The following is a 22,379-nucleotide window of genomic DNA, read 5'->3' as shown; positions in this document are numbered from 1 at the left end:
ACCATATTGCGGACTCTGACAGCCGCTCCACCGCCAGGTAACGGCGGTACACTGGCAGAGCTGGTGGTCCAACTGCCCAACTCCTAATGGGGCGTTCGGACCACAGGTGCGACGGTGCCTGTAACTGCCACGTTACCACGAGTCTGGTGGTCCTCGGACCGCCAGGCTTGTAATAGGGCCCTAAGTTGGGATAGAGGAGGGGAGAGTCTAGAAAGGGTTATTAGGGAGATCATAAGAGTACAATGAGGTTTGGGAAAAGTTAGAGAGTGAGGTTGAGGCTATGTTGAAAAAGGTATAAGATGATACTTAGACTAGTGAACTGGAGAGAGTTGAAGGTTGTTTTTTACTTTATTTATTCTACAATCGAAGAAAAGTTATAAATACATAGATTCATAACTACATTAAAAAAGGTATACATAAAGAGATATGAAGTTATATTATATAAAGTCCCATATGTATGGATAAACAGTGACTCCATCTTTCAAGTGTTGCTGTGAATAATGCTAATGTATTTTTTAATATTATTTCTTTAATTTGTTCATTAATATATTTTTATTTTGTATTCCCCCAATATTTCAATGGGAAGCACTGATAGACACAATTGTTATGATCATATTTACATATTATGGTAGTTAAAATAAAATAAAAACAGGAACTCATAGGCATATAGTCCAAGAAGTACGTAACTTATCACATATTGTGATAGATAAAATAATTGAACTGTGAGGCAAAAGCATATAATCAAATATCTTGTATCTAAACTGTGCAGTGACCTGCATTTATGTTAGGCATTAAATTACACATAGATATATATATTTCTTTTTTAACCATAAGAAACATATACGTTTGTTAAGCAGACCTATTGGAACAACTGTTTTTTTTAAACCATAAGTAGTATATAGATTTCTACAAAGGAATGCAAATATCTAAATACATGCATGTTATTAAATTACACATGTTTACATACATAGGTCTATGCTGTACATTTATGTTTTAGGTATGATGGTCTTGTTGGAAAGAACCAACCCTTGAGTAGTCTTCTGAAGATCAGATACTTATCCGTGGATCTTTTATTCGGTGGTAGTGAATTCCATAGTTTGGCTGCTTGAATAGAGAATGATGGACCACCCAAGTTTTTTTTTCTTGTGTAGAAATTGATCCTGTTCCATGTTTTGCTTTGTGGGTGTAGAAAGATGGAGTATTATGTAGTGATGCAGGTTAGGCTTCACTATGCAGTACTCTCACAAACCCCAAAGATGGTCCTTGGATTCACAATAATAAATCCCTAGCTCAGTCTGGTAGAGTAGCAAAGAGCAGTCAGACTTTACTAGGGGAACATGTGTTAAGCATTTCAGAGTCCCAAGATGGATGATAAGTAATTGACATGACTGGAAACAAATCTAAAACCAATATTGGGAGACCTTCTTGGCGGCGCCCACGGAGGAGGGACGCACTTCACCTGCCTGCTGGTGTCCAGGGCTGCCGTATTTGCTTCACTCTGCCCCACTGTTTGGTGTGCTTGGTGTTTCCTGCTGTCTCCCCCGCCGCCGCTGCCTGTCAACATCTAAAGTGCGGCCGCTGTGCGGGGAGACTACCTGGTCCAGCAGCCCCTGCACAACAATCGTGGACACGCCCCCTTTGCGCCAGGTGGCGATTTAAAAACCAGCCGGAACTTCTGGCGAGCGGGAGACCTTCTTGGCAGCGCCCACGGAGGAGGGACACACTTCACCTGCCTGCTGGTGTCCAGGGCTGCCGTATTTGCTTCACTCTGCCCCACTGTTTGGTGTGCTAGGTGATTCCTGCTGTCTCCCCCGCCGCCGTTGCCTGTCAACATCTAAGGCGCGGCCGCTGTGCGGGGAGACTACTTGGTCCAGCAGCCCCTACACAACCATCGTGGACACGCCCCCTTTGCGCCAGGTGGCGATTTAAAAACCAGCCCGAACTTCTGGCGAGCGGGAGACCTTCTTGGCGGCGCCCACGGAGGAGGGACGCACTTCACCTGCCTGCTGGTGTCCAGGGCTGCCGTATTTGCTTCACTCTGCCCCACTGTTTGGTGTGCTTGGTGTTTCCTGCTGTCTCCCCCGCCGCTGCTGCCTGTCAACATCTAAGGCGCGGCCGCTGTGCGGGGAGACTACCTGGTCCAGCAGCCCCTGCACAACCATCGTGGACACGCCCCCATTGCGCCAGGTGGCGATTTAAAAACCAGCCCGAACTTCCGCCTCGCGGGACGCGGATGGGCGGGCGGCGCCGGGAGAAGCCCGGGACAAGGGCGGGACAGTCTGTGGCCGTCAGGGGCTGACAGAGGCTGGACTGGGCCACGTCCCTAACATCTTGCCTACGCTTCTGGTAGGGTGTGTGACTGTGGAAGAGGGAGTATACCCTACGATGTCTACCCGCTCTGGGAAACTGCTAAGGTCTGAGGGAGGAGCAGCTGGGAGTTCCACAATATGAACTATGGACCGTTTTATTACCAGAGTAGCTGCAGTCATCGAGAAGGAGATCGTGATGACCGAACGTCGCCTCTCGGAGGTCTATTTACCTTCCAGACGCTCCTCCCTTGGTGCTGTGGCTCAGGCCTTGACTCCAACGTCGGAAAGGGCCCCATCAGCTGACCCCATAGATGCCACTGTTCAGCCACGGTTGTCGGCTATAGGAGCAAGCATAGATAGACTAGAAAATCTTGCCGACCTATTGCCTGTGGTGGCTGGCACTGAGACAGGGGAGGTCACGATTTCTCAAATCCCATCGTGTCCCGCTACTGGGCAGACCTCCCCTTTGTTACATCAGGCTCCCGTTACGGAGCCGTTACCGCCCAGCCAGCCCCAAGGCACTTCCAAACAGGCGGAAAGGAAAAGGGTCATGAGCTCCCGCAAAGGTAGTCACACCGCACTTTATAAGCGCACAAGAAAGCAGGGCCTAATGGGATTTGGGTCAAAAGTAGAAAATGTCTTAGCTCCAACAAACAATGGGAGGGTAGGGGAGTCTCCCGGTGCGGGAACATCCTCTGACATGCCTAGAGCACTTTCTAAACCCCATGATAGTACAGCCGTCACCCTTGAATCTGATTCCCTTAAACCAATTATGGACCTGATTAAAACTCTAATTGTCCCGGTGATTGACCAACTTAAGGGTTTGGGGGCGAGAGTAGACAAATTCGAACAATCCACCCTAGATCATTTTTTCTCACTTAAGACTCTTATTAAACACCAGTCTAGAGCGAGTGAGGATCCAGTGGGTAGGAACACGGGAAAAGGACTGCCTCCAAATCCTGTCCAAGTGCAGGCCGCTCCGAGTTCAACCCTTCTTCCCGAGGTAACTCCCGGCAGGGATTCTCCCTTAGTCCCCCTGGTCCTTCCCCCTCCTAAGCCAGGCCCTGCCCCTCGTACTTCTCACACAAAACCAAAGCCCCCTATGGTCTCTAAAAACCAGTCCAATAAACCATCTCAAGTAAAAACATCGGCTGCTGTGGGGTTGGTTAAGAGTAGTCAATCTGCTCAGCCGAATGCTAACACCAAGGGGGCTGGGACAGCATCGTCAGCTAAGGTTCCTAGTTCCAACTTGGCACCTAATGCTGCCGCAATAGTTCCCCCAAAGGTTACCATTCGGATTCCCCCGGTTAACCTCCCCCCTGATTGCCATCCCTATGTAGTAGTCCTTGTTAATGTCCCACCATTGAAGGTGAACCAGCCTGAGACTCATCAGGGTCTAAAAAAACAAGTGTCTTCATTGGTTAAAAGCAAACAAAGCACTCCCAATAGGTATGGATGGATTAATTCTTGGTGTTTGAAGGGTTGGTTGGGTGGGCCAGGGCAAAAAGCGGTTGGAGGGTGACTGTATTATTATTAATTTCCAGGATAGCAGAGTGGCAGAGATAATCTGTGGCCAAAAACATGAGGTGGATGGTCCTGGTGTCCTGCTGGCAATCCTCTTAGGCCTGTTAATGTGGAAACTTGCGTGGGCCCTTGGGGAGCCCCGCGACATCCCCTCTTCTTTCCCCAAGCCGGATGGCCGGAGATGATCTGGGGCTCCAGGGGACACTGACTCGAGGGTGGAGGTGGGACTATGGTAGGGGAGTTGAGAGACTTTTTGCCCCCTCCCATGGTGCAGCCCTTATCCCCGCCCCCAACTGAAATCCATTCTACATTATTAGATGCACCGGGAATGATTGAGACCTTAGACATAACTGGAACACCGGTGGACTTACAGGAGGTGTCCCCTTGTCACGACCTTGTGTCCGGTAGCGTCCCAGCTGTGACGGACCCAGTCTTTAAGGTTCTCAGCTGGAACGTAGCTGGAATTACAAGGAAGTTGACATTGCCCGACTGGAATGCATTGGTGGACGAGCACTCCATATGCATTTTTCAGGAGACCTGGAGCATGGATCCCACTTATAGGGCGAGTTACTCTGCCTTCTCTATCCCAGCAGTTTGCTCAGAATCAGGGAGGGGACGCCCCTCTGGCGGCCTCCTTATCTGGGCTGCTGCCTCATTGAATTGTAGGATAGTGGAGCATCAGACTGGTTGTCCGGACCTCCTAAATATTACCTTGAATGACTCCAGGGGTCGTGCCATTCTAAATATCTATAACATTTATGCACAAGGCACCAAGGGGGAAAGGCAGTCCCCTACAATTGCCCTTCTGGAGGGTCTTTTAAGATCAACCCCATATAAGGCTTGCACCCTGGTTGCCGGTGACATTAATTGTACATTCGAGCCCTTAGGCTCAGATGTCTCCCTGGACCAGGACGAGGAGGACGCTAGGAGGGGAATTCCCGCTCTAGAAATAGCCCCCATAAAGAGGTGGACTGAGGTGGCCCTGCAGGTGTACACCATCAGTATGGCGTTTAACTTGAGGGCTCTTAATGGAAGGTCTGAGTCAGATAAGGGGGGGGGGGCATACCTATAATAGGCCCAATCACACATCAAGAATTGACTACATCTTGCTTGATGTGTGCTTGTGGAACTCGGTGAAGGACATGGTTGTGGTCCCCTCAGTAGAGAGTGATCACAACTTGCTCTCCCTCACCTTAGACTTTTGGTGGCTAGCCGATAGGGGAAGCTTGGTCCCCTCCTCCTTAGCGGAATTGGGTAAGTCGCAAGTAGCATTGTGTGGGAGGAGAATAAAGTGGACAAAACTGATCCTCTCAGAGGAGAAGGTTGCAGTAATAACGCAACTGTTAGCCCAAGCACAATGTAATTTGGGGACCACGACGGGAGGGATGGGGATGGCTTGTGAGGTTTTCTGTACGCTTACCAAGGCCCTAAATAACTTGTTCACTGCTCCACCAAGTAGACGAGGGACCAAAGATAGACAGGTAAGAACTAAGGGATGGTATACCCACACATGCAGGGTGACAAAAACTAGACTGGTAGAGGCAGTCAAATCTAAATCTCAAATTAAGATCAGAGAGGCTAGAAAGGTTTACTCTAGGATTGGGATGAAAAATTCTGGGCGGATCTATTGGCCGCCAGTAAAAGCAAGGACACAAGAGGATTTTGGAATCTGGTGGGTGCCCGCAACAGACCCGACGACACTCTGAGGACATGTAACATCCCTCCCCAGAACTGGTCGAAACACTTTGGGTCCTTTTATGCTCCTGTAGAAGGCCCCTTAAATGACCCAGCCCCCGCCCCCGTCTTGTTAGGGGAAGTTACTTTTGATCTGTTTACAGGTAGGGAGGTAGAGGAGGTTATAAAGTGGGTGGCACCACGGAAAGCAGCTGGACCGGATGGGCTTCCGGGTGACCTCCTGCATGCATATCCATCTGACTGGGGCATAGTAATCGCTGCCCTCCTAAATGACATCTTGAAGGGTGGCCCCGTACCGGATTCATGGAGAGGGGCGGTGGTTGTCCCCATTTATAAAAAGGGTTGTAGAAATAGCCCAGGGAACTATAGGCCAATAAGCCTGATCGATTCCACGCAAAAGGTGGCAGGAAAGGTAATTTTGGGAAGGATCCTCAACTGGGTGGAGGAAAATAGAGTGCTATCTGACTTCCAGGCTGGGTTCCGTTCAGGAACGGGGACCATTGAGCAGGTCTTCAGATTAGCACTCTTAAACTGGAAATTCGTGGAACTAGGCAAAGGCAGTCTTTACCTGGCCTTCATTGACCTGAAGACTGCCTTTGACCTGGTCCCTAGGGAGGAACTTTGGAGGGTGCTTCAGGGATTGGGGCTGCCCCCATACATTCTATCCCTACTTATTACACTCCACACCAGTAATTATGCCCAGGTCCGATGGGGGAAAAATGGGGAAACAACGGACAGGATACCAGTCTGTAGGGGAGTCAGACAGGGTTTGCGTGCTAGCTCCTACACTCTTTTCGTTGTACGTTAATGGTGTGGTTGAGCATCTCCAGCAAGAACCAGCGGACGCACCCTGTCTGGGGGGAGTAAAGATCCCTACTCTGCTGTTCGCAGATGATACTTTGCTTATTTCAAAAACTCCCCAGGGCCTACAGAAGCTATTGACTCGCTTCCAGGACTTTTGTGTATCCAGAGGTCTGGTTATCAACGTGGACAAAACCAAATATTTGATTTTGCACCCCCCAAGGAAATTAGGAAGCCCGCCTAGGGCTCCGCGTAACGGACAATATGAACTGGTCCGCCCATATTGATAAAATGGTACGTAACCACAAAAAGGTAGGAGGTGCTCTGCTTAGGGAATTTCGAGCATCACCGAGGCAAGTGGTGAGTCCTGCAATTGAGATCTATAAGGCCAGAGGCGTAACATCAGTTTTGTATGGGGCAGAGTTGTGGGGCCACTGCAACCTGGAGTCCCTATCTAAGGCTGAAAATAAATGTTTGAAAGATCTCCTAGGCCTTCCCTCGAGTACCCCGACAGTCCCGTTGCTTCTGGACGTTGGTTGTAAGAGTATCAAAGATCAGGCTCGCCTTCGACCACTGCTTCTTTGGTCCCGTATATGGAGGGTCTCGGAGCTAAAGTCCTATGCCGACGGCCTGGCAGAGGTAATGAACATGGGAGGCTGGGCCAAGATCAAGTGGCTGAAGGACACTAAAAATCTTTTGGGGGAGTTGGGCCTGGGGGACTGCTGGTCTTCAAAATCTGCTCCACCAAAGGCGGTCCTCAAAAAACTTTATTGGGACTGGGTTTCTGGCAAACTCATCAGGAACCAACACCATTGTAATCTGACCGCATCATTTTTGGAATTAAAGGATGTGGCTGTTTTCGAACCCTTCCTGGACTTAATCACCTTGCCAGCCGATAGGGCCCTGTATTTTAAACTCAGGGTAGGCACACTTCCGATCGGGGCCTTTGTATCAAAATGGAATGGTGCTCATCGATCCCCCTTGTGTGCCTTTTGTCCATCTAGGCCAGAAACGTTAGCACACATATTTTTTGAGTGCCCGGACTATATTAAACCTAGGAGGCATTGGCTTAAACCTCTTTTTAAACACCTGGGAACACGTAGGCACTTGATTGCACTACGTGTCTTATTGACTGATACCGCCCCTTTAATAGTTTGTGGTGTTTCTAAATTTTTAAAACATTCATGGTTGATTCGCTGCAAGAGACTGTCAGTTTCAATTTAATTCACTTTTAGTTAATTTATTGGGTCATTCCCATTTTATCTGTCTTAGTACTTAAATGTTGACATGCATATCACTGTTTTAAAAATGTATTTTACCTGTATGTATGCTTTCAAGATATCTTGCATATCGAATAAAGCTTTCAACCAACCAACCAAAAACCAATATGTGAAAGTAAAGAAGATTTTCATATCATTTTAAACACCAAAACAAAGTCAATCAGATACGTATAACTGGAGCTCCAGATTTTAGAAGCAAAATTAAATCAGTGCAAAATAGCAATGCAGAACTTTATCACTGGGGTTAATGGAAAATACCTCTAGTGACAATCAGTCATTTGTAGATCAATTTGAGTAGAACACATGGAGAGTTAAGGTGACACGGGACCTAGGGCCAGGCCAGGACAATCAGTTTGATTTTACCTGCTTTGGAAGCTCGGATGCATAGTTGAGTTCTGAATGAGAGACATGGGAGAGCTGGTTTTACCGCTTACACAGTGCTGGTGTGGAACAAGGTGCAAAATGTTGACACCGATGCCGCTACTGGCATTGGATGAAGGTTTTACAGGGTTCCCTTGAGGTGCAGTGTCGAGTAAAGGTGGTTGTTGCCACACTGGCGATCACTAAACCATGGCAGCAGTAGGCACAGCAGAAAATTATTTCATTGTCCTGAGGTCCGGTGGAACGCGGTAGCCACCTGAAACTTCATGGAGGGCAGGACTACATTTCCAAAAGAGTACTGGACCATCTACTTCCAGGAGCTCCCTCAGAGGGCCCAATGGCCAGTGATTCTTTGGTTTTGGTGCTCTGTTTTACCTGCAATTGCACAAGACTAGTCCAGGGGACTAGGATGATGCCTTTGGCTATCAGAAGGGATTCACTGTGGGGGGGAACCAAGCTTTGGTCCAGGATGAGTCACAGAATGCAGTTCCAGGAAGGTTGCCGTAGGTGCAGACTACCACGCCTTTGCTTTGTGCAGATCCTGTTGTCGCAGAGACAAGTCTTTTCTTTGTTCTCTTGCGAGTCAGATCAGAACTGTTGTTTTTGTGTCAGGGGTAGTCCGCAAATCCTAGAGTTAGGGCCTTAGGGGTGTGGCTGTAAGTGGCCAATGGGCTACTAGCCCCAACAGCTAATCCGCCCCTGCGGGATGTGTCACCTTTCCTACACAAAACCCTATCACTTTTAAAAATGCCAGAAGTCTTCTTCAGACCAGGTAGCCCACCCTAGAGGTGTGGCACATCTTGACTACATAATCTTCCCACCTGCCCGGTTGCAAATGTGCCTGGGGCAGGGAGGTGGCTGTTCCTTCCTTTGATAGGTAGCCTGGATGCATATCAGTGCCTTGATGTGCCACTTCACTAGCCATTGTTTCTTACTCCTGGGAGAGTTTATACCTGCTGACAGAGGGTCAGAATCATGTCTTGGCGGCAGACAGGACAGGCTGCTAACCAGAGCACAAGAAGGCTTGGGCAACCAAGTAGGCAGCCTCTTAGGTAGCCACCTGGGTACATGCACATCATCCTCGGCTCAAGATTCATGTCAGGGCTGAGGAGGCACGTTGATTTATACCAAACATGATATATGTAGGTGGTACCATAATGGAGCTGCCAACCTCGGGTTTTCCCAGGTGCCAGCCCATGTTCACCTATGGACTATCTATCATTTGTAATGTTCTTTAAAGGTAAACGCTACTATACAGACATATAAGCTTGCACTTATGTGTGCTCGCCATTAATATAATGTACCCTACCACCTAGGCTGAGGAGGTCTTCCTTAAGGGTGACTGACATATATTAAAGATAGTGCTGTGACCTTGCCACACATGGTGAGGGCAAAGTTGAGTTTGAGCAGCTTGCACTGCTCCTGCACTCTGAAATCAAATGCCTGCTGACAGTAGTTTGGTTGGGTCACTCAGGGTGGCACAAACAGTGCTTCAGGCACTGGGGATCCTTAAACACCCATTCCCAGGGTACAACTGACACCGTATACTAGGGACTTATAATGGTGTTAAAGTCCTTGCCAATTGGGGTTACCAATTCACACATATCAGTTTTAGGGAGAGAGCCCTTGCTATGGGGCCTTGGCAGCAGGCTCCAGCGCACTTTTAGAGTCATAACATCAGCATCAGAGCAAAACGTGGAGAGGATGTAAGCATACAAAAAGGGCAGTTTTCTGTAATGGGCGATACAAAGAAGCTTAAAGGTGGATTTTCTGGCAACTGGTAACCATTAACCAATGTAGGGCTCTCAAGGAAGGGGAGATGTGGACGTGTGGCTTTGCATGTAGGAGTAGTTTGGCAGGAAAGTTCTGATCTTGTCGTTTTTCATAGTTGATAATGATGATAGCTTGGACCTTGCGCAGTAATCCTAGGTGGGGAAGATGTGTTGCAGAGTTTCATAGTAATGAAGCTTGATTTTTCTAACTTATCCACATGGACAGTCATTGACAGCTTGGAATTCATGGTAATACCAAGGTTTCCTACTTTTTTAGGAGACGGTCCCAGATCGTAAGGCCAGGTGCAGAGTGGGTCATCATTTTTCCAATCCTCACATGTGAGTTTTTCAGTTTTGGGCGCATTCAATTATGAATCGCTCCATGACATCCACTGATCAACGACTCTGAGGCAACTGAAGATTTTAGAATTTCCAATGTCTTTTGGGCTTTCCAGTTTAAGAAGTATTTGTGTGTCATCTGCGTAGTTATAGCATGTGAGCTGATAGCCATTGATCATTGATGGCAATGACTTCTAGTAGAAGTTGAAAAGCATGGGTCAGATGCATGTAATGTAATGTATGTATACTTGTGAAGCGCACTGTTACCTCGTTACGTGGCGTCCTGGCGCTGTATACCGCTGGGGAACCCGTCCTGGCTTTCCCTGTGAGAGGGCACCCCCAAGGTGAAGCCAGGCATCCCCAGCGCTGCTGGGGCCGTTGTGGAGATTAAGCAAGCTATTGCCCGGAGTTGCAGAGTGGGACCCATGGTTAGCGTAGGCACCTAGGCGAGAATTATCGAGTTCGCGAACATTGACCCAAGACCCTGTCGCGTCGGGAATTGAACCCTGGTCCCAGGCCGACTTCTGCTTCAGGGACTGCCGCTTCTAACCAGTGAGCCACACTTCTCCACATCCTAAATGCATCCTAAATGCAGGACTCTGTATCACTCCACAACCAGGATTTGGGGTACTTTGTTCAACAGGTCTAAATGGGTCCCTGTAGCCAGCCCGTGCTCCATTGCATATGGCCTGAATTTGAGACTTTGTCCTAGTCCGGTGAAACCAGATAAGCACAGTTGGTGCAGTGTGCTCTTTATTCTCTTTTCACCTAAATCTTTAAAAATGCATATCTCCGGTTTTGCTGATTGATTTTTGTTTCTTTGGTCCTAAATTATTTACCAAATTTTACTCTATTTTCCTAAATGAATGTGGGAATTTTCTTGTGTTCTGTTTCAATTTATTGCTGTGTGAACTGCTGCATAAACACTGTACACATTGCCTCTAAGTTAAACCTGACTGCTTTGTGCCAAGCTATCAGAGGGTTGAGCACAGGTTAGCTGGGGTTTGCTTGTTTCTTCACCCTGACAAGGATTGTGGTTGCTGCTTGGCTAGGGTTTCACCCTCCTCAACAAGTAAACCAATTCCTTACATTGGTGTTCAGCAGTGAGGATTAGGACTTGTGTGTGTGCAGTGGCATAAAGTGATTTTGTGTTACAGTGAAAATCCAAGATTAGTCATCTGAGACCAATTCGAGCCTTTTTATACTCTCCCTAGTTTTCTGCGTTGCTGTTTTTCTCTTTTTCTAAATGTAGGTTCCCTACCTCTTTGTTTTATACCATGGAGATGCTCAATGTGGACAGCCTCAGCAGGACTTGGCTACAGAAACTCTGCAAGGATAGGGGGCTGCTTGCGAGAAAGCTGGACCTTCAGATAGCCCTCCGCACCTATGAGGAGGTCACAAGGATGCAATCCAATCCGCAGGAGTCTGAGCTTAATTAGGATGATTCTGATGAGAAGGAACATGTTTTGATGATTCGGCAGTGGAGGAGAGCCTGGCTGTGGGCCCTGACCAGGAACTCCGAGAGGAGGGAGAACATCTGTCCACCGAAAGAGAACCCAGCGTGATTGCAGAGAAGAGTGTGTCTTCAAGGAAGTGCCACAGTAGGAGCTGGCACACAGTAAGGTAAAGACGAAGGGCAGGCTACAAATGGCCAAACTTAAGATGGGATGAGAAGAAGCAGGCTCTGGAAGAAAAAAGATTGGCTCATGAGAGAAGCCTGGGAGAGCTGGACATCAGAGCCAAGCAAACTGTGTCCAGCAGCAATGGCAGCAGAATACTTGCAGTGTCTGAAGCAGACAAGAAGGCCTGTATACCTAAAGATCTTGTGCCCAATTATGTGGTGGGAAATGATATAGACAAGTGTTTGTCTGTCTATGATATATCTCTGAGGGTGTACAAGGTCCCAAAGGAGTACTTGTCGAAGCATATGCGTACAGTGGGGAGGGACACACTTCTCAGTCTTGCGGTGGGTGACCAGACAAAGTATGTCCCCATGAAAGCCATACTTGATGCTAACTTTGGGCTGACCCCTGAGAAGTACCATCAGAGGTCCAGGGATAGTCACAAACTCCCAAACCAGTCATGGGTGGATTTCTTCGATCATTCCTGCAAGGCATTGAATGGATGGGGCAGTGGCAGCAAAGTTAAATATTAGGGGGTCTATAATAATGTGGGATAGACTTGTGTCTGCCCAACACAGTCTCGGAAACGGGACCACCGACCGGATCGATACAGGAGCCTGTAAGAAGCACACAGGCAGCTACAAAGAGCAGGAAGGGCAGGGGACATGGGAAACCATCCCCTTAGACTCTTGCAGTAATGGTGGATGTTCGCCAGAGGATGCAGCCCCAGAGCCGACCATGGGGGACATTGCCTTCCTTGGAGACCTGCCTGAGCTTGCTGGATGGCAAGTTGAGGATGGGCTTTCTCCTGGAGGAATTCTGTAAGGCGCAGAGAAAATGCCCAACCTTTGAGTCGCTGGTGGACCTGGTGATACCTCTGGAGAATAACTTATTTAATGGGAGAACAGGCTCCTTTACAGTGAGCCTAAGGTGCCTGTGCAAAGAGCAGAACTTGTGCTGGTGGTCCCCCGCTATTACAGGGTCTTCTAACTGGGTTTGGATCACATGATACCCCTGGCAGGACATCTGGGGCAGGACAAGACATTTGACAGGCTTGTGCCCACTTCCATTGACCCCTGATGAAAACGACCTCAAATGCCTTCTGTAGAACTTATCTCACCAACCTGACTCCCATGACTGCCATTAGCACACATTTTGAGAGGGTGGACATAAAAATTGTTGGGGCCATGGACCCCAACACTGCCCAGGGTAACAAATGTATCCTGGTTTTGGTGGGCCATGTCACAAGGTACCCAGAGGCCATTGCTCTGAGGACTATAACTGCACCTGCAGTGACTAGGGCACTGAGGGGGATTTTTACCTGAGTGGGTTTCCCCAAGTATGTGGTGTTCGACAGGGGCAACAACTTCATGTCTGTGTACATGAAGTCCATATGGAACAAATGTGGGGTAGGCTGGCCTGCCTGAGCCCATACAGTGGAAGGGGGAGATGCTCTTGCTATGCTTGATCTGTGCATACAGGAAGGTACCATCTGAAGGAGTAGGGTTTAGCCCTTTTGAGCTCCTCTATAGTCATGCTCTGAGGAGACTTCTCCATTGGGTGAAGGAGGGGTGGGAGCAAGCTCCCAAGAAGCCCCCTCAGGGTATGGTTAGCCACGTGCTAGTCCTTCACAACCAAATGCAGAAGTTCTGGAAAAGGCTTACAAAAACTTAGAAGCTTGTCCGGAGGTCGTTAAACAGTTGTATGACCGGAAGGTCACTAATGTTGAGTTTCAGCCTAGCCTGGCCAGAAGGTGTGGGTAATGGAGCCAGTTGAGCCTGGGGTCCTCTAAGATTGTGGGGCAGGGCCCTATGATCTAACTGAGGGGAAGGGTGGAGGCCACCTACCTGGTGGACCTCAAGACCCCCATATACTTTCTACAGGTCTTCCGCATCACTCACCTCAAGCTTCACTCAGAGAGATCTGAGGTCACTATGCTGTAAGTGACAAATGATAGAGTAGAAGAGGAGAGTGAACCTCTACCTAATCTCCTGTCATCCAAGGAGAAAGATTGGTCAATGGAAGGTGTCAACATCTCTCCTACCCTGACCCTAGAACAGCGGAGTGATTGAGGCAGTTTCCGACTCTGTTTTCCCTCACACTGGTGTATCTATGACAAAAAAACAAGATCTACAGACTGTCAAGGTAAGGCCAGTATCAAGGAGGAGGTATTCGAGATGCTGGAGATGGGAGTGATTGAGCACTCCAGTAGTCTCTGGTTCAGTGCTGGTTCTTCAGGCCGCCCCACAAGGCACTACTCCAGAGGTTCTGCGTGGACTACATGGGGCTCAATTCCGTCACAGAGACTGATGTTCACCCCATCCCCCGAACTGATGACCTTATTAATTGGTTGGGGGCTGACAAGTTCCCCAGCACATTTGACCTAACGTCTGGGTACTGGCCGAGGGGGCAAAAGGGAGGTCTGCCTTTTCCACTCTGGAGGGCAATTTCGAGTTTAAAGTGATGGCCCTTATACTGAAGAATGTTCTTGTCACCTTCCAGTGGTTGGTGATTGATGTCTTGGCTAGGATGGAGGGGCCAAATTCACAAAAGTAATCTGAGACAAAATCCTAACTTTACGACTTTCGGTATTCACAAAGGGAATTTAGGAGTAGAATTTAGGAGTAGTAAAGTTAGGATTCTCAGTTAAACTTACGCTTTGGTCTTAAGTTTACCTTAAGTAAAACTTAAGTTTAACTAATACAAAATCCTAACTTTACTACTCCTAAATGCCCTTTGTGAATACCGAAAGTCGTAGAGTTAGGATTTTGTCTCAGTTAAACTTAAGTTTTGGTCTTAAGTTTAACTTCAGGCCAAAACTGAAGTTTAACTGAGAAAGAATCCTAACTTTACTACTCCTAAATGCCCTTTGTGAATACCAAAAGTCATAAAGTTATGATTTTGTCTCAGATTACTTTTGTGAATCGGGCCCGAGGTCTTCAGTGCTGCTTACCTGGATGACATAGCTGTCTTCTGTAGCAGCGGGAAGGGCCACCTGTTTCACCTCCAGGAAGTGCTTCGGGCTCTGTAGCAGCCAGGCCTGACTATCAAGTCCAGTAAGTGCCATATAGGGCAAGGGTCAGTAGTGTACTTGGAACACCTGGTGTACATCCCCTGTACTCAATGCCCCTGACGTTTCCCAGGAATTTATTGTGCAAACGGAAGCCTCCGAGCATGGCATGCAATCAGTATTTTCATCGCTAAATGAGGAGGGTCTAGACAAACCTGTAGCCTCCATTAATAGGAGGTTACTTCCCTGAGAACAGATGTGGACTCCTATCAAGAGAGAAACCTTAGCTGTAGTCTGGGCGCTGAAGAAGCTGGGACCCTACCTGTGTAGAACTCACTTCTGGGTTCTGATAGACCACATGCCCCTCAGATGGCTGATGAAGATGAGAAGTGAGAATCCCAAAAAGTTAAGGTGGTCCATGTCCCTACAGGGAATGGACTTTACACTTGAACACCATCCTGGGTCAGACCACACCAATACTGATGGTCTCTCCAGGTTTTTCCACTTTAGTGATGAGCCTCCCAGGAGGTAGGGTAGTCCTCTCCACTTTCAGCTGGGAGGACATATTTTAGACCTGTCAGCCTTAGGGTGGTGTTCCCCAAACATTTCGCCTTCACCCCTCCATTTTTTGCTGATCTATTTTTTGTTGGCCTTAGGACTGTAGGAGTGTAGGTTGAGTTCTTCCTAGTGTGGAATGGATGGTGTTGTGCCATCCCTACTCTGTTATTTCTTTTGGCTTCCTGTGCCAAGGTGCTGTAATAGATATTCAACCATGGTATATGGAATTTGGAGTAGCATCTGCGTCCGGAGCGATGCAATCTGCCAACCCAAGAATTTTCAAAATAGTCTCTTAAGGGACAGTTTGTCTTCATTTTGTTGGTACAAAGGGCTTTTTATAAGTAAACTAGCAGCCCGCCCCGGCTTTGCCCGGGGCAGAAGGGGGCTAGGGGCAGCATTTTAAGCCTCTGTGCACCCCCCCCGACATTGCCCAGTCCGCATCCCTCCCGCCTCCCGCCCCGACATTGGCCATACCGCCTCCCGCCTCCCACCTTGTGCCTTGAGCCTCCCGCCCCCCGCCCCGACATTGGGCATAGCGCCTCCCGCCTCCCTCCTCCCGCCTTGCGCCTTGAGCCTCCCGCCCGCCTCCCGCCTCCCGCCCCGGCTTTGTAACACCCCCCAGGTCCCGAATTACCTCATCCGCCGCTCCTCCCAACGCTGGAGTGTTTACGTCTCCACTGCTTGACCGCTTGTCAGCTACCTCATCCGCTGCTCCTCCCCGCGCTGCCACTGCTCCTCCGCTTCTCGCCGCTTCGCAGCTCCTCCCGCGCTCATGTTCTCCCCTCTTCCTGTTGCTGGTGAACTCCGCTCCTCCCCTCACGCAGACGCTCCTCCCGGCGCTCATGTCCTCGCTCTTCCTGTTGCTCGTGAACAACGCTACTCCCCTCATGCATACGTCGCGGCCGACGCTACTTGCAAGGGACTACTTTATTTTTATTTCTAAATAAACAACGTTTTTTTTTAATTTTTATGTAGCCTACGTCCTTCTGCTTGGCCTGAGGTTTTCTAAGATGTCTTGGGTGTTCAGATTGGTGGTGTAGTTTTTGAGTTTACCTGGCTCAAAGGTGCAAGTTCTCTCTTCATAATAGTAGTATAGATTATAATGGTTGGCTACTTCTGTGACAGCGACATTGGCTAGTGCTATCATTTTTTTAATACAAAAGCAAATTGGCTGTTTGTAGCATATTCTACGCTTATTGCAGATTTTTGGAGGTGTCTTCATATACTTTGAAATGATAGTAACATCCTTGTATGTCTGTATAGGGTAAAATTTTAGATTAGTTTAAATGATGGGTTGCTCAAAGGTTATGACTATTTTTGGGGAGTTGTAGTTATTGGTTTTATATGGTTTAAGAGGTCATAGTAAGTGCTGTTTTGTTTATTTGGTAGTAAAGCATATATAAAAGGTATATTTGTGTTTTGATATTCACCATGTATGGTGTATATCTGAGTGAATGGATTGGGATACATTTTGAAGGTTCCATCCATCATCCAGGTTTGACATTGAATAAGATTTATTAAATTTTGTGCCGTAGAATATATAAGGATTACTTTCTCATTTTTTAGCTTGTCATGTAAAAGTAAAGGTAAACAACTTGGCCCTCTTCGCGAGTCTCTTGAATGCTTTCCAGTGTCTTTAAGTGTCCAGGTGGGTAGTGTGCTCATGTCAAAGCCTACCAATTTGCCTGATCCCTAATCTCACTAAGGCTGTCTTGTATCTTCATTAGCACATCAGTCATATTGTGGAGGCAGGGAAAAAATTTAATTACTCGAAGTTTCAAAGTTCTAGACACTTTTGCTGAGTGTTTAAACGAACAGTTAAAAGTACGTATATTCCACGAAGGTAGAGCCAATTTCTACACGTGGCAGAAAAATAAAGCAGTTTCTCACCACAGGAACAAGGGCCAAATCCAACTCCGACGAAGCTTGCATACACTGAAAACAGCAAAGCTAACGTCACCAGCTGAATGCTCTCCGCCGGTCCAGGATCCGAATCCGATCGTCGCCAATAAAGGAACTATATTCCACGAAGGTAGATCCAATTTCTTTATTTCTTGTAGAAGAAGTAGGAGTATACACGACCGGCTTGAGCATGAGTAAAATACAACTGATGCTCTAACCTTCAACAATCTACATTCTTAATAGAACATCTCTTAAGCTGGCATGCGCCCATATTTAAAAGAAAACTTTCATTAAAGGTACATTACACATTTTTAGTACTTAGAACCCAACAACAGCCTACGCGCTTGTGCATAGGGCACTCACCTAGGGCATGACAAAGGTAAATTTGTGTGTCCATCGTGACCGGACAGTATGCCCAGTTTTTACGAGCTGATGAACTCCTATTATAAAGACTGATCTATTCACCTGAGGCACCTATCGTCTTAAATTCATCAACATTCTGCCAGACAGACAATACAGTGAGTAAACTGCGTTCTCTTAATCACTATTCCCAGCAAGTCAAAAAGAGTCCACAGCAGATTTTATAAGTTGTTTATTATATTACTAATCATCCTCAAACTCTCTCTCAAACCAAACACAAGATGCATAAGCTGAGCCTTGGTGAAAGCAGTGCAGCCTCTTTAATGTGCACTCCTGGGCGAAGCATGCCCCGGACATAGTTGCCCTACCACACTCTTTTTGTATTCAATTGCATTATTGATCACAGCAACCATGATGCAAAAGGGTCAGACATGACATCCCTTAGGGATACAGGGCCATATTATCAAGAAAGGGCGATACATTATTGCTGCTTTTATCGCCAGGAAACTGATGATAAAGGGGCAATAATGGGCTTGAATAATATGCCCTTGTGAATTCCCATAGAAGCCAAGGTTCTGGTGCTACCCTGGGCTTCTATGGTAATTCACAAGGGCCTATTATCAAGCCCATTATCACCGCTTTATCTACAGGTTCCTGCCGATAAAAGTGGCGATTATGTATCGCCCTTTCTTGATAATATGGCCCGTACTTTCTTAAAATTCAGACGTCCTGGCCCAAAAGGCGGTTTCTTTAAAATGTTATACTTAACTTTGATTACACAATTTCTAACCTTAGCGGAAGCTGAGAGTTTAATCAGGTCTTATAAACTTTCAACCAACTCTTCAATGCCTTTGATGCTTATCTACCACCCTCCTGGCACCGTCACTATTTTCATTTCGATTTTTTTTTATTATTTCATCCTATGCCTGAAATAAGAACCACTGTGCAATACGTGGCAACCTGTAACTTAATTTTTATAGTAAAACCTACAATATTCTATGCAACGTTTTACACACATGTTGGACTGTGGTCTTGTACAGTTAATTAGCACTCCCTCACAGATTGTAAGCCGTCCATTCGATTAGGATCTTACCCATGATCTGGATTGACCACCATTCAATCTCTTTTCAAATTAAAAAAGTGTTGCAACATCACCAATATAGACCTAAGCCCCAGGCACCCCAAGCAAAGACCTTAGCATGAAATAGACTCCAGACAGGTAAGTTTAGCCTTTACTTTTTAACCAGTCCTGTCTCTAATTATTCAAATTTCCTTAACTAAACCGCTTCCCTTGCCGATATGCTGTCTCCCTTAACTAAAAGTATTCACAAATCCAAATACATGGGGAGAGGAGTTGGCCTAAGGGCTAGGGCGGTCGACCTCGATTCTGGGGAACTGGGTTTGAGTCTCGGCAATGACGCTGAACATCCTGTGATTCTGGGCAAATCACTTAATCTCCCTGTGCCTAAGAAAAATGAATGTGTCCTCATGTACTGCAACTGGTGCTATGTAAGGCGCTCTGTTAACCGATTTGGATCAAGTTTGTGCTATATAAAACTCTGTAAAAAAAAAATCCTTTAATTTACCCCGGGCCTGTCTAATCTCAAATTAGAAGTCAACATGGATAGCTATTTACTATTCACAAGAGCATAAACTCCATTATTAGTAAACTGACTGGTTTTGAGGTCTGAGACTGAATGAGTAGAACTCAGTATTCAATATCAGGGCCCCCATGAAGCGACATGTTGTCATGAAACATGTGTTGGCCTTTGAAGAATCTCTTTTGATGCAATTAGTATAGAATAAACTCATGATCGATTAACTAAATTTTGATTATTGAGTTCCACTCCTTCAGTCTCAGGCCTCATAACCAGTCAGTGTTTACCAAAATTGCATACAAGACTGGAGGGTGTTGTCCAGTAATCTCTTTTGAGGTCAGGGCCAAACCCTTTAGAGAGCATCTGTTCTCCTTCATTTGTCATGTTGTAATAAACTCCATCGTAACCAGATGCCCCTACTGATTCTATTCCTCTTCATACTATTCACAGGGAAATTCTGCCTTTCCATGTTGCTATATGTCAAATTGTCAATCTCTCTTTAAATTACGGGTTAGTTCCAACTAAACTAAAACAAGATGCCATGCTACCCCAGTTAAAAAACATCTTAAAAAGCTCATCACAACAAGTACAACTTTTTTGGAAACCATAAATGTTCTTAATGATGCCCAGGTTGGTTTCCACCTGACTATCAGTAGTCCACTTTGGTGTCAGTTCTAGATCCCCTAAGACTGTGATTGTACCGCTGTTCTTATTTTGTTAGACTTGTCTGCACCCTTGGACCTCGTTGACCATACCACCTTGCTTTATAGTCTAAAAAGTTGTGGCTTCAAAAGTACAGTGCTCTCATGATCTTCAGCAATCTTAGAGAAGACATCAAAAAGAGCTCTGCTTGACACTTTTGCACTGAATCTGTCTCTGTTACCACCGGAGTTCTGCAAAGTTCCATCCTTTCTCCTGTTTTTATTTAACATTTATATGTTCCTACTTATAAGAATGATAAGTCATTTTGGTTATAGGTTCTATAATTATTCTGATGATACTCAGATAACATATCATCTTGGAACCCCAGCCTCATCACTGTTTCTCAATGAGTGTCTCTAGACTGTGAAGAGTTGGGTGGTCCAATATTGGCGAAAAAGTTAACATTGAAAAAAACTAAGATTCTCACATTCAAAACAAATCCTCTACTCATTCCACTTTTCGCTATGCCTCATAGTATCGGTCGTGTTCTCATTCCAAAGACCTATGTGAAAAATCAGGGAATTAATTTAGACAATACTCTCACCACAGAGAGCCCGGTCTGTGCTGCTGTTTCGTCCTACACCTATTGCAAGAACAAAACTAAACCCATAATTCTTTTACTTTTCCTCAACAGAAGGAAATCCTCAGTGGCAGCAATCATTGGATCTCGGAAAGATTACCCCAAGTCTCTTTAATTGGGATTTCTAAACATCTTTTCAATAGGCTCCAATAAATTTAAAATCAACCTGCTTTACTTATCACTCCTTCCTCTTGCTATATTTCTGCAAGGCCGCTGTTAGCTGTACTTCAATGGTTGCCTGTCAATATTAGAGTCCCCTTTAGTCCATAAATGTTTGTACAGTAAAGCCCCAGAGTTCCTAAACTCAGTATATAGACCTCCACCCATGCCCTTTGGTCATCTTCCACTACTTTGGTTACTGAACAATCCTTTATAAAAATATTTAGAGGTACAGCTTTCTCTACAAAGGCTCTTTGTCTGTTAAATAATCTTTCTTTGGAGCTAAGAAATACCTCTTCTCACTTTCTATTTAGAAAAAAAACCTAAAAGCGCTATATACATATTCCTTACCATAACCTAATAGACCATCATTGGGTGAGGCGAAGTCCTTGATAGAAAGATTGCAGCAAATTTTTATAATGTTGATATGAAATGTCTTAAGAGGGTCTGATACTGACTCCACCCCTCTGTGTACCATGTTGATGATAATGTGTGTTCATTAATCCATGTAGAACGGTTGACAACTAGGGGATCCCTAGTACTTTTGCACCTACTAACCCGAAGAAAGGCTACCTGCCTTTCTAGTAATCTGTGACCATAGAGTGATAGTCAGGGTCTCCCTGAGCCAATACTTGGATTGAAGCACTCATCTGGACTTCTAGGGCATCCTGGCCATGCATTCCTCTGCTGTCCAACTAGAAGGTTGTACTGAGAATGACCGGATGGCTGAGCTTGAAGGACAGTCATCAGGTTGCACCTGTCTTAGGAATCAGATTTTATTATTTATTATTATTATTTAGAAGCTTATAAAGCGCACGGCTACCCCCGACGGGGGTGTGCCGGCGCTAAAAAACCAACAGACTTAGAAAGGAAGAAGTGCTTTTAAGGGAGGGTAAACAGCCAAGTTTTGAATTTAGTCCGAAACTGTGATTCAGATGAGATAAACCTGAGATCTAGTGGAAGGCTGTTCCAGAGTTTAGCTGTTATAACTCCAAACGCTCTGCCACCCATTCTGGCGCGGCGAAAACGCGGGACAGCCAGGAGGCGCAAGTTGTTAGACCTCAAAGCTCTGACCGATTGGGAGAGGATAAGTCTCTTTCTCAAGTATCCCGGGCCCAAGCCATTAAGGGCCCGAAAGGCAAGAGTCAGAACCTTAAACTGAATACGACGGGCAATGAGAAGCCAATGTAGCTTCCTGCGATAGGAAGCGTCAGAATGTCGATACGGTATATTGCCAATCAGTCTGGCCGCCGCGTTTTGAACGATCTGCAGGCGTTCAATTTGGTACAAGGGAGCACCGGCGAAGAGGCTGTTGGCATAATCCAAGTGTGACGTGATCAGGGCATGGATGACGGTTCTGCGGGCATCCAGCGGGAGATAAGGAAAAAGCTTCCTGATCATATGAAGTTTCCCGAAGCATGCAGTCGTGACCTTATTAATATGGACTTTGCAGGACAAGGTGTTATCAAATTGGAATCCTAAGTTGCGGGCTGTTTGGACCGGGGTGGGGGGAGGATTCAGTATCGACGGCCACCACAAACTGGCAGGAAGCATGGTTTTCAAATTAAAAAACAAAACCTCCGTCTTGTCAGTATTAAGTCTGAGGTGATTATCGGTCATCCAAGAACATATACTGTCAAGACAGTGGCGAAAACTGGCAAAGTTGGAGTCAGAGTGATCTCTAAAAGAAAACACAAGCTGAGTGTCATCAGCATAAGAGAACACTCTGACCCCCCAAGACTCCACCATCTAGGCCAGAGGAGCGAGATAAACATTGAAAAACAAGG

This window comes from Lissotriton vulgaris, chromosome 9 (assembly GCF_964263255.1).
Source record: "Lissotriton vulgaris chromosome 9, aLisVul1.2, whole genome shotgun sequence".
Taxonomy (NCBI): domain Eukaryota; kingdom Metazoa; phylum Chordata; class Amphibia; order Caudata; family Salamandridae; genus Lissotriton; species Lissotriton vulgaris.
Note: the sequence above shows the minus strand (reverse complement) of the source record.